Raw genomic sequence first — 12,296 nt, 5'->3', positions numbered from 1 at the left:
GGCCTCAGTGTCGGCGGCAGGAGTTGCAGAGGGGGGAGGAGCAGTGCGTTTCCGCACTCCTGCTGGTGCTGCTGGAGGAGCAGGAGGGCGGGTGGCTGCTGTTGCTGCTGCTGCTGCTGAAGGCTGTGCAGTGATGGGTGTGGTGCCACTGCCAGCAGCAGATGCCTTCAGCCTCTGGAACTCCTCATGCTGGTGGAAATGTTTAGCCGCAAGGTGGTTGATGAGCGAGCTGGTGCTGAACTTTAAGGGGTCTGCACCTCTGCTCAACTTCCGCTGACAGTGGTTGCAAGTGGCGTACTTGCTGTACACAGTGGGCATGGTGAAAAACCGCCAGATTGGTGACAGAAACTTCCCCCTACGGCATGGAAGCGCTGCTGCCTGTCTCCCTGTGGTGGTTGGGGGGGGGGGCTTGGGTGCGGCTGGTGGTGGTACTGGCTGATGCTGCTGCTGCTGCTGCTGAGCCTGAGACACCAGCAGGCTGTGGGACGCTGCCAATGCTTGCAATGATGCGCCTCCTTGCAAGGCCCACAAGCGCATCCTCCTCCTCCTCCTCAGAGCTGCTGAGGACGACATCCCCTGGAGGTGGTGGCACCCAGTCTCTGTCTGTCACCGGGTCATCATCATCATGCCCCTCCTGAAACATGTCCTGCTGGGATGATGACCCCCCAAACTCCTCTCCTGATGCATGGATGGGACGCTTGACTGTCGCCACAGTCTTGCTGTCCAATCCCTCCTCCCCCAAAGTGCCCATCAGCATCTCCTCCTCAAAATCGCCAACAACAGCAGACAATACCCTGATGGTGCCTGGGGTAAAAAGACTGCTGAGTGACAGGTCGGCGACTGATGGTGAACTGGCCTCCTCCCCAGGCCCTGCTGGGCGGCTGCTGCGAACAGGGGTGGTGGTGGTGGTGGTGGTGGTGGTGAGGGTGGAGGCCTCGGATGCAGAGCTGATGGCGGGCTGCTCATCCTCCGTCATGAGTTGCACCACAGTGTCTGCATCCTTTTCCTCAATGGGACGTTTCCGACCCGGCTGGAGGAAAATGGGAGCAGGTGCTACACGCTGCTGCTGCTGTGTCTCTGCAGCGTGAGTTGCAGATGCTCCTGCTGGGCGGCGCCCAAGGCGTCCACGGCCAGTGGCTATGGGAGGAATGTTAGCCACTGACGCTGCTGCTGCTGCTGCGGAACTGTGCATGGTGGCGCGCCTGCGGCCGCGGCTTGCCACAATGCTGCTCCCTCTCCTCCTGATTCCCTTGCTGCCCTTCCCCTTGCCCAAACCGCGCTGGCTGCCACTTCCAGACATCTTCAATGTTTTGGGCGTATAGACAAAAGTTTTTTAAAAGGGCGGGTGAAAAGTGGGGTACTTTAATGGAGTGGGTTGGTTGGTGAGGTGACTGAGTGAGTGTCCCCTAGTACAGTAAGTAAGTAGTAACAGTCAGGAAGTACAACTAGCAGTTACAATAATCAGTAGTAATCACAAGTAAATTTAGTGTGTGTACACTCAGACAGTGAGTGCACGCACGCAGGAGCTAGTAGCCTATGAACACAGTGACTGAGTGTCCTAGACTCCTAGTACAGTAAGAGTAAGTAGTAACAGTAAGTAGAACTAACTAATTACAATAATCAATCAGCGATCAGAAGGAAATGGAGTGTGGGTGTGTGTACACTCAGACAGTGAGTGCACGCACGCAGGAGCTAGTAGCCTATGAACACAGTGACTGAGTGTCCTAGACTCCTAGTACAGTAAGAGTAAGTAGTAACAGTAAGTAGAACTAACTAATTACAATAATCAATCAGCGATCAGAAGGAAATAGAGTGTGGGTGGTGTGTGTACACTCAGACAGTGAGTGCACGCACGCAGGAGCTAGTAGCCTATGGACAGTGACTGAGTGTCCTAGACTCCTAGTACAGTAAGAGTAAGTAGTAACAGTAAGTACAACTAACTAATTACGATAATCAATCAGCGATCAGAAGGAAATGGAGTGTGGGTGTGTGTACACTCAGACAGTGAGTGCACGCACGCAGGAGCTAGTAGCCTATGGACAGTGACTGAGTGTCCTAGACTCCTAGTACAGTAAGAGTAAGTAGTAACAGTAAGTACAACTAACTAATTACGATAATCAATCAGCGATCAGAAGGAAATAGAGTGTGTGTTGTGTGTGTACACTCAGACAGTGAGTGCAGTGCGCACACGCAGGAGCTAGTAGCCTATATGAACAGTGACAGTGAGTGTCCCTACGGGTACAGTAAGAGTAAGTAGTAAGTAAGTACAACTAACTAACAATAATCTATCAGTAATCAGAAGGAAATAGAGTGTGTGTACACACAGACAGTGAGTGAGTGCACACACGCAGGAGCTAGCTAGTAGCCTATAAACAGTGACAGTCAGTGAGTGTCCTACTCCTAGTACAGTATAACTACAATACTATTAGTAAAGGACAGCAGAAATACTGGTATAGATGAGAGAAATAAACAGAGGACAGCTGCCCACAGAGGCAAGGCCCCCCTGAGGCCTAAACCTGTAAGCTTGCAGCAGCTGCCTGTCTCTAATGTAACACACAAGCTACTAACTAAAATACAATGTCTATCTAACTAACAACAATAGAGGTGTATGTGAGCAAAAACGCTAGGTAAATGACCACAATAGAGCTCTTGCTAAGCCAAAGCACAAAGGAGCAACTCTCTCTCTGTACAAGTCTCAGGCAAGCACGGAGAAACGGAACATGGCGGCCGCTATTTATAGGGTAGGGGCTGGCCAGGGTCCCCCTCTGTGATTGGCTGCCGTCAGAGGGCCTGGGAGCCCTCTGATTGGCTCTAAGGACATCAATCTGGGCTATGACGCTATTCGAGCTCGGTACCGAGCTCGAATAGCGCCGGGTTGCTCGAATAGCTCGAATAGTGAATGGGCTATTCGAGTGTACTCGGATAGCCCATTCGAATAGCTCCAGCTATTCGGAGCTCGAATACCTGAAAAAGAGCTCGAATATTCGAGCTACTCGAATATTCGAGCTCTGCTGAGCACCACTGGTTGGCAGTATGGACTCTCAATGAGTAGGCCCTGGAGCCCTTAGAGCACATGTGTCAAACTCTGGCCCGCAGGCCAAATTAGGCCCTCAGCGCCAGAAAAGTTGGCCCGCAAGTGCTTTCTTAATTAACATTGATTTTGGCCCGCGGCCATGCTCCCGGCTCCGCCCCCTCCCACTGTAAGTTTGCACTGCCTGCCCTCTCTCCTTGTATGAGTGCTCTATCAATCCCTTGCTCCGCCCGAATGGAGGGGTTTTAATTGCTGGCCGGCGCTCCGTTACCTCCTGGAGTCGGCGGCCCGTCCTGCACAAAAGTCCGTTCCCCTAATGCTCTTCGCATGCCTGGCGCCATGGCATGCAACAATGATGTGAATGAACACAGCAGAGCTGCTCCCTCAGTAACATCGAGCATACAGGAAGTACTTCCTGTATACCCGCCTTCTAAGTCGGAGCTGCTCTGCTGTGTTGTTCACATTACTGCTGCATGCCATGGCGCCGGACATGCGAAGAGCATCAGGGGAACGGACTTTTGTACAGGATGGGCCGCCGACTCCAGGAGGTAACGGAGCGGCGGCCAGCGAGAAATGGGCAGCAGGCTGGCTACCTGCTGGAGGAACCTACCTATCTAATCTATATTGGGGACAGCTACCTATCTAATCAATACAGGGGGACAGCTACCTATCTAATCTATACTAGGGGGACAGCTACCTATCTAATCTATACAGGGGGACAGCTACTCATTTAATCTATACAGGGGGACAGCTACCTATCTAATCTATACAGGAGGACAGCTACCTATCTAATCTAATCTATACTGGGGGGACAGCTACCTATCTAATCTATACAGGGGGACAGCTACCTATCTAATCTATACTGGGGGGGGGGGCAGCTACCTATCTAATCTATACTGGGGGGACAGCTACCTATCTAATCTATACAGGGGACAGCTACCTATCTAATCTATACTGGGGGGACAGCTACCTATCTAATCTATACTGGGGACAGCTACCTATCTAATCTATACTGGGGGGACAGCTACCTATCTAATCTATACAGGGGGAGAGCTACCTATCTAATCTATACTGGGGGGACAGCTACCTATCTAATCTATACTGGGGGGACAGCAGGGGCGTAGCAATAGGGGGTGCAGCGGTAGCGACCGCATCGGGGCCCTTGGGCCAGAGGGGCCCCATAGGGCCCTCCTTCAACTACAGTATTAGCTCTCTATTGGTCCTGTGCTCATAATAATCACTTCTATAGATACTTTGAATAGTGGTAATCATTAACACACTGTTCCCCATCCCCTTCTTGCACCTCTGACACTGTAGTTGCCATTGGCAGGTTTTGGGGCGCCGTATCAATTGTTATGTATAGAGTGCTCGGGGGCCCCATTGTAAAACTTGCATCGGGGCCCACAGCTCCTTAGCTACGCCACTGGGGGACAGCTACCTATCTAATCTATACAGGGGGACAGCTACCTATCTAATCTATACTGGGGGGGATAGCTACCTATCTAATCTATACTGGGGGGGACAACTACCTATCTAATCTATACAGGGGGACAGCTACCTATCTAATCTATACAGGGGGACAGCTACCTATCTAATCTATACTGGGGGGACAGCTACCTATCTAATCTATACAGGGGGACAGCTACCTATCTAATCTATACTGGGGGGACAACTACCTATCTAATCTATACAGGGGGACAGCTACCTATCTAATCATACTGGGGGGACAGCTACCTATCTAATCTATACTGGGGACAGCTACCTATCTAATCTATACTGGGGGAAGAGCTACCTATCTAATCTATACAGGAGGACAGCTACCAATCTAATCTATACAGGGGGACAGCTACCTATCTAATCTATACTTGGGGGACAGCTACCTATCTAATCTATACTGGGGGGACAGCTACCTATCTAATCTATACAGGGGGACAGCTACCTATCTAATCTATACAGGGGGACAGCTACCTATCTAATCTATACTGGGGGGACAGCTACCTATCTAATCTATACAGGGGGACAGCTACCTATCTAATCTATACTGGGGGGACAGCTACCTATCTAATCTATACTGGGGGGACAGCTACCTATCTAATCTATACTGGGGGACAGCTACCTATCTAATCTATACTGGGGACAGCTGCCTATTTAATCTATACTGGGGAACCTACCTAGCTAATCTATACTGGGGGAACCTACCTTTCTAATCTATACTGGGGAGACAGCTGCCTATCTAATCTATACTGGGGGGACAGCTGCCTATCTTATACAGGGGACAGCTACCTATCTAATCTATACAGGGGACAGCTACCTATCTAACCTGTACAGGGGACAGCTACCTATCTAATCTATACTGGGGGGACAGCTGCCTATCTTATACAGGGGACAGCTACCTATCTAATCTATACAGGGGACAGCTACCTATCTAACCTGTACAGGGGACAGCTACCTATTCATGGAAGCAGACATATTGTAAACAGCCTGTGCTTTCAAATTGTCTTATCTGCCATAGGCAGTCATGTGACACAGGGGAGAGATCAAATTACAACTAGTGATTAGACACAAATGATGGGGGAATTACACAGGCTAAACTCTTCAAAGAGACTCTGAAGTCTCCAGAAAACGCAGTTTTTATTTTACAATGTTGTTAGGCATGAATGCCCCATCTGAAACGCTGCATCACCTCGGCTGAAATCTCAGTTATCCCCCTGAATCCCCTGGGGAGGATTCGGGATTGCTTCCGCATAGAGACAGAGCTTTGAGCAGTAGCTCTGCCTCTAATCCGTCAATCTGCACGGATCTCCGCCTCTCCCCGCCCCTCTGTCTTCTTTCACTGAGAGGGCAGGGGAGAGGCGGCGATCAGTGCAGATTGACGCACATGGAGGCAGAGCTACAGCCCAAAGCTCTGCCTCTCCAGACAGCAAAAACCACTACCAGAAAAGTTGTGGATTTTGCCCTGTGGTTTGAGGGGGATTAATTGAGATTTCAGCCGCGGGGAAGCGGCGTTTCAGAGGGGACATTCATGCCTAACAACATTATAAAATAAAAACTGCATTTTCTGGATGCTTCAGTGTCTCTTTAAATACATACAGGGTGCATTTCTGTTATGTTTTTCTTGTGTCCTGTGCAAGAGTTCAGGTCCACTTTAAGAAAACAGGAGTCAGCGTATCTATTTGCAAAGAGCAGCAGTAAAATGCTTTATCAGGGCGATATGCCCTAAAGACACTTTTATCTGGTTATTCATGGATAATTAAAGGGATACTGTAGAGGGGTCGGGGGAAAATGAGTTGAAGTTACTTGAGGCTTCTAATGGTCCCCCGCAGGCATCCTGTGCCCGCGCAGCCACTCGCCAATGCTTCTGCCCCGCCTGTGGTTCACTTCTGGAATTTCAGACTTTAAAGTCTGAAAATCACAGCGCCTGCGTTGCCGTGTCCTCACTCCCGCTGATGGCACCAGGAGCGTACTGCGCAGGCCCAGTATGGTCTGCGCCATGCACTCCTGGTAACATCAAGGGAAAGCGAGGACACTGCAATGCAGGTGCAGTGGCTTTCAGACTTTAAAGTCTGAAATTCCAGAAGTGAACCACAAGGCGGGGCCGGAGCATCGGTGAGTGGCTGCATGGGCACAGGATGCCTGCGGGGGACCATTAGAAGCCCCGGGTAACTTCAACTCATTTTTCCCCGACCCCCCCCCCCCCCCCCCCCCCCCACTACAGTATCCCTTTAAACAATGTAAGCAAAGAGTAAAGAACTTTGAAGTCATTTGCTCCTAGGGAAATCAATATCTCAGCATTTTAACCACTTCAGGACCAAATGAATTGAAACAAATCAGCACTGCTCCTATTCGTTCGCCAATAACTTTATGGCTCCTAAACACACCTAAATGATCTATCTATTGTCTTTTTTCAGGACCAATTAGGCTTTTAGTGTGTGATACGTCTGTTTAGTAATTACCTTATTTTCAATGCATTTTAAAGGGAAAAGTAGAGAAAAAACCCCTGAAAAACATACTATTTCTCCATGTACCTCCATTATAGCTTTACAATGAACAGTGCTAACTATAAGTTAAACCCACACATTTTATTTGCTTATTCATCCTGGTTATAACAACATTTAGTTTATGTTCCTAGCACAATGTATGGTGACAATATTGTATTTGAAAATAAAGGTGTCTTTTATCTGTTTTTGGTTTTTGTTTTCTCATTGTATGCTATTGATGATTATAAGACCTTATTTGCAAAAAATAATAGTAATATACCCTCATGACATACATATTTAACCTCTTGAGGACTGCTGTGTTAAACCCCCTAAAGACCAGGCACATTTTCATTAAATTGGCCACTGCAGCTTTAAGGCCAAGCTGCAGGACCGCAAAACACAGCACACAAGTGATTCCTCCCCCCTTTTCTCCCCACCAACAGAGCTCTCTGTTGGTGGGGTCTGATCACCCCTCCCCCCCCCAGTGTTTGTTTGTTTATTTGTGTTTGTTTTTTGTTTGTTTTTTTTAAATAAAAACTGTGTTTTTTTCCCCCTGTTGTATACCCCCCTCCCTCCCCCCGCCGGCCAATCCCTGTGATCAGCTGTCATAGGCTTCAGCCTATAACAGCCGATCACCTCCGTGGCTCAGGAGGGGACAGCCGTGTCACACGGCTGTCCCCAGTACAGCGCTGCTGCTGATCGCATCACTGTACGGGTAATTAGACAGCGATTACGCCGTCTAACAGTCTCCCGAGCGGCAATAGCCAATCGGAGACTGAAGAGGGGGCGGAGCTCCGCCTTCCGAGAATGAGATGCGCGCGATCTCATTCAAAACCCCAGGACTTTACGCCAATTGGCGTTAGGCGGTCCTGGGGCTGCTGCCGCGGCCACGCCCATCGGCTTGACGCGGTCGGCAAAAGGTTAAAATTTCAAGTTTCTAAGGTAACAATATATGTTGACGAAAATTGAAGCCGGCACCATCAAAGTAACGTATATGCTCTTTTATTGAATCATAATCAGTATGATCTGTCACATAGAATGCGACGTTTCGGGGAGCACCCCTTTCTCAGGCAAGTGACAGACTGAATAAACATACAAGTTTAGTGCAGGATATATATACACACTCCACCAATACATACAGCCAATCAACAGCCTGAGAAAAACAGGAAAATCACAGGTCCTGTTACTACATGCGGACCTGATAGAAAACTTGTGGAGAAAGAGGGAACCAATAGAGACAGTACAAACTCACCCCCATGATGTCAGCCATGAAAACGCCGCTCCACCGCAGTCCCGGGGCCGCCAGACGCCATCTGTGGTAAGGATCCGCCCACCGAAGGCGGGCCGAGCCCCCACATTGGTGCGCGACTCAGAGCGACGTCACGCGGACAGCCAGTGATTGGCTGTACACTGCTTGAGGCAAAGCGTGGAGCGCAGGAGTGTACTTCCGCACGGCAAAGAGTTTGCACATGCGTCCGTCACTCCAGCGCCTCGACGTCACCCCAAAGGCGCCGCCCATATCGCGCAACCATGGCAACGGACGCCATCGGACGCTGCAGCAGCGGGAACACGGCCAACAGGGCATGGAGATGGCCGGTGCTGTATAGAAATGAATGGATGCATGCATAGCAATATAACAACATATAACCATTCCAAATCTATGTGGGACACAGATCAACCTCAAAAGACGTGGTACCAAATTTTACAGAAAAAAGAATGGAGCAGGTCACCTGTACCAAGGTGGTCCCAGCACTTAAAGGGAAATAGGAAAACCATAGTATAAGTCATAGCAATGGCGTCAGATCATATTCTCTGTTGAGGCCCCTGGGATCAAGACAATCAAGTGTCCTGATCCAATAGGCCTCCCTGGAGAGCAATTTTTTAATCCTACTGCCACCTCTAGTCATGGGTGAGATACCCTCCTCAATGATCTGGCATCGGAGCTGATTAACACTGTGACCACATTGGACAAAGTGAGCTGGAACAGCCTGTTCAATAAGTTTGTTACGGATAGCTGACTTGTGAGAAGAGAGTCTCACTTTAAATTTAGAGGTAGTTTGACCCACATAAATTAGGCCACAAGGGCACTTAAGCAAATAGACTACATATTGGGAGTCGCAGTTATAGCATCCCTGAATGGGATACTGTTTGCCTGAGTGTGGGTGAACAAAATAAGGAGACCTAATGATGGATTCTCTTGATCCCAGGGGCCTCAACAGAGAATATGATCTGACGCCGTTGCTATGACTTATACTATGGTTTTCCTATTTCCCTTTAAGTGCTGGGACCACCTTGGTACAGGTGACCTGCTCCATTCTTTTTTCTGTAAAATTTGGTACCACGTCTTTTGAGGTTGATCTGTGTCCCACATAGATTTGGAATGGTTATATTTTGTTATATTGCTATGCATGCAGCCATTCATTTCTATACAGCACCGGCCGTCTCCATGCCCTGTTGGCCGTGTTCCCGCTGCTGCAGCGTCCGATGGCGTCTGTTGCCATGGTTGCGCGATATGGGCGGCGCCTTTGGGGTGACGTCGAGGCGCTGGAGTGACGGACGCATGTGCAAACTCTTTGCCGTGCGGAAGTACACTCCTGCGCTCCACGCTTTGCCTCAAGCAGTGTACAGCCAATCACTGGCTGTCCACGTGACGTCGCTCTGAGTCGCGCACCAATGTGGGGGCTCGGCCCGCCTTCGGTGGGTGGATCCTTGCCACAGATGGCGTCTGGCGGCCCCGGGACTGCGGTGGAGCGGCGTTTTCATGGCTGACATCATGGGGGTGAGTTTGTACTGTCTCTATTGGTTCCCTCTTTCTCCACAAGTTTTCTATCAGGTCCGCATGTAGTAACAGGACCTGTGATTTGCCTGTTTTTCTCAGGCTGTTGATTGGCTGTATGTATTGGTGGAGTGTGTATATATATCCTGCACTAAACTTGTATGTTTATTCAGTCTGTCACTTGCCTGAGAAAGGGGTGCTCCCCGAAACGTCGCATTCTATGTAACAGATCATACTGATTATGATTCAATAAAAGAGCATATACGTTACTTTGATGGTGCCGGCTTCAATTTTCGTCTGCTAGATATCCGTTTGGTCAACGGACAGCCGTGGCACATCACCATTTTCTACAGTAGGAGTGCCTCCTCTACTTCGTAACAATATATGTTGTTTCTTTCATATTCTGTCACTTTGTTTTCATTTTACAAGTCTTTTATTTTGGTACAGCCTATACAAATAGGCAATTGCCCTTGATTCAGTTTGTGACTAAAAAGAATACACAAGACATGGGCCTCAACCCTAAAACTTTTTAAACGCTATTCTATTACTTATCACGGTTAAAATGTTACTACATACGTCTCTTGTAGTTTTGCTAAAACTTTCCCAAATTTGATCATAATTTAGAAATTGACTTTTTTAATGTTGAATTGAGTTTGTCCGTACCTATTTTTTTTATGTGATGTGTGTCCAAGCTTTAAGACACACCAAAATGTATTCTACAACTCGTCTCGGTTAAAATGATACCATATGTGCCTCAATTAGTAACAAACTGATGGTGCACTCTACACAAATACACTGGACGTTTATAAACGTCGAGTTGTCATTGAGTGGTTAAAACTTGCAAAAACAGAAGGCTTCTATGATTATGTGATAGATTGAGAACCTGTCATCCCTAAACTGTATTGGCTATATATATGTAACCTTATTAATATTCTTTATTACAAAATATATTGAAAAACTCCACACGATTCGATAGAAGAAATATTACTATTGAGCGCAAAGATCAATTCGATAAGTATCACTCAATATGTGCTGTCTGGTTAGACTGTCAGGACTCAGAAGATTATAAGCAAATAATGTTCTCATTGGTAAGTTACGTTGCTGCTAACATCATGTTAGACTTTCAGAGTGAACATCACACATATATGCGGTTTAGTGATGAACACAAACTTCGCATAGACGTGATTTTGCATAGAAATTCACAATTACAAAGTGTAATCGTAATGCAAAATTTTGGGAAAATCGTTATTTAATGTGTAATTGGAATCATTATTAATTTCGTGTTTTTTGCGTAATTTTGTGCTGACTTTGCTGGTGAATAGCAAAGCCCCCATGAAAGCAGGAAGTAGACACACAGCAGATTTATTGCAGGATTTGTATCAGCTGTAACAAAGAAATGTTTTTCTTTAGCTCTCTAGCGGTATTAATGGTTATACACGTCAATACAAAACATGCTGTGAACAGTATTGACAAGCATACACTTTAATACTCTCCTGCACTGTATACTAGATCCTTGCTTGACACATTTTTGCAAGTTACAGGGAAGAAAAGGTTATGAAAATTAATTGGATCACTTTTTGCACAGAAATCCTGGGGAAATGGAACGCCAGGGAGGTTAATTAAAGGTTATTATGCTGTTGCATACCTTTTAGAGCAGTGAGGAAGTTCTGAGTTCAGGTCCACTTTAAATAACCTTGGCTGTGTGATACGTATATAAAGCGAGCTCCTTGATCTCCTTGGGTGTTGTGCTAGATGACATTCCTGGATTAATTGGGGTCTGCAGACTTGGAACCCGATGGTCAGATTTGATGGAGGTCCAGTTTGAAAGTCAGGTTGATGGTGATTGCACTAGATCTAGAACAAGCAGGCGCACTGACAGACTTAGTAGCAAAGCTCCGAACTGTCCCTTTTTTTTGGAGGGACAGTCCCTCTTTGGCAACCCGATCCCTCTGTCCCTCTTTCTTCCTCGTTTGTCCCTCTTTCAGGACTGATGTACAGAGATATGTGTAAATATTTGTATTTTCCTACTTAAAATATGTGTTTATGCTTGGTGCACGCAAATCAATGTATTTCCGACTTATCCAATCTGTTTCCAATCAATAACGAGATCGATTTTCCAAAGTTATCATGGGAAAACCAATCCCCGCTTGGGAGCAGTTTGGACATGTACACACGATAAAACTTCATGTCAAATCATAGCAGGATCAACAACCAGGTAACCCAGGCAGTTGCCTGGGGCCTAGTGGGTGACAAGGGTCCCACCTGCTATCTTCTTCGACCTCTCTTCTTTTCTTCAATTTACCAAATGGATCACAACACAAGCGGGTCCCAAATCCTTGCCTTGGGCCCCATTACATTTAATCCATCTCTGCGTCAGATGCTGCAACAAGCATGCCCGATTGAGGACTTGCTTTGGGTGGGAGTTTTGGGTGCTGCTTGCTTTGGGTGCTGCTTGCTTTGGGTGGGAGGTTTGGGTGCTGCTTGCTTTGGGTGGGAGGTTTGGGTGCTGCTT

This window comes from Hyperolius riggenbachi, chromosome 10 (genome assembly GCF_040937935.1).
Source record: "Hyperolius riggenbachi isolate aHypRig1 chromosome 10, aHypRig1.pri, whole genome shotgun sequence".
NCBI classification, from domain to species: Eukaryota; Metazoa; Chordata; class Amphibia; order Anura; family Hyperoliidae; genus Hyperolius; species Hyperolius riggenbachi.
This window is presented reverse-complemented; position numbering follows the sequence as displayed.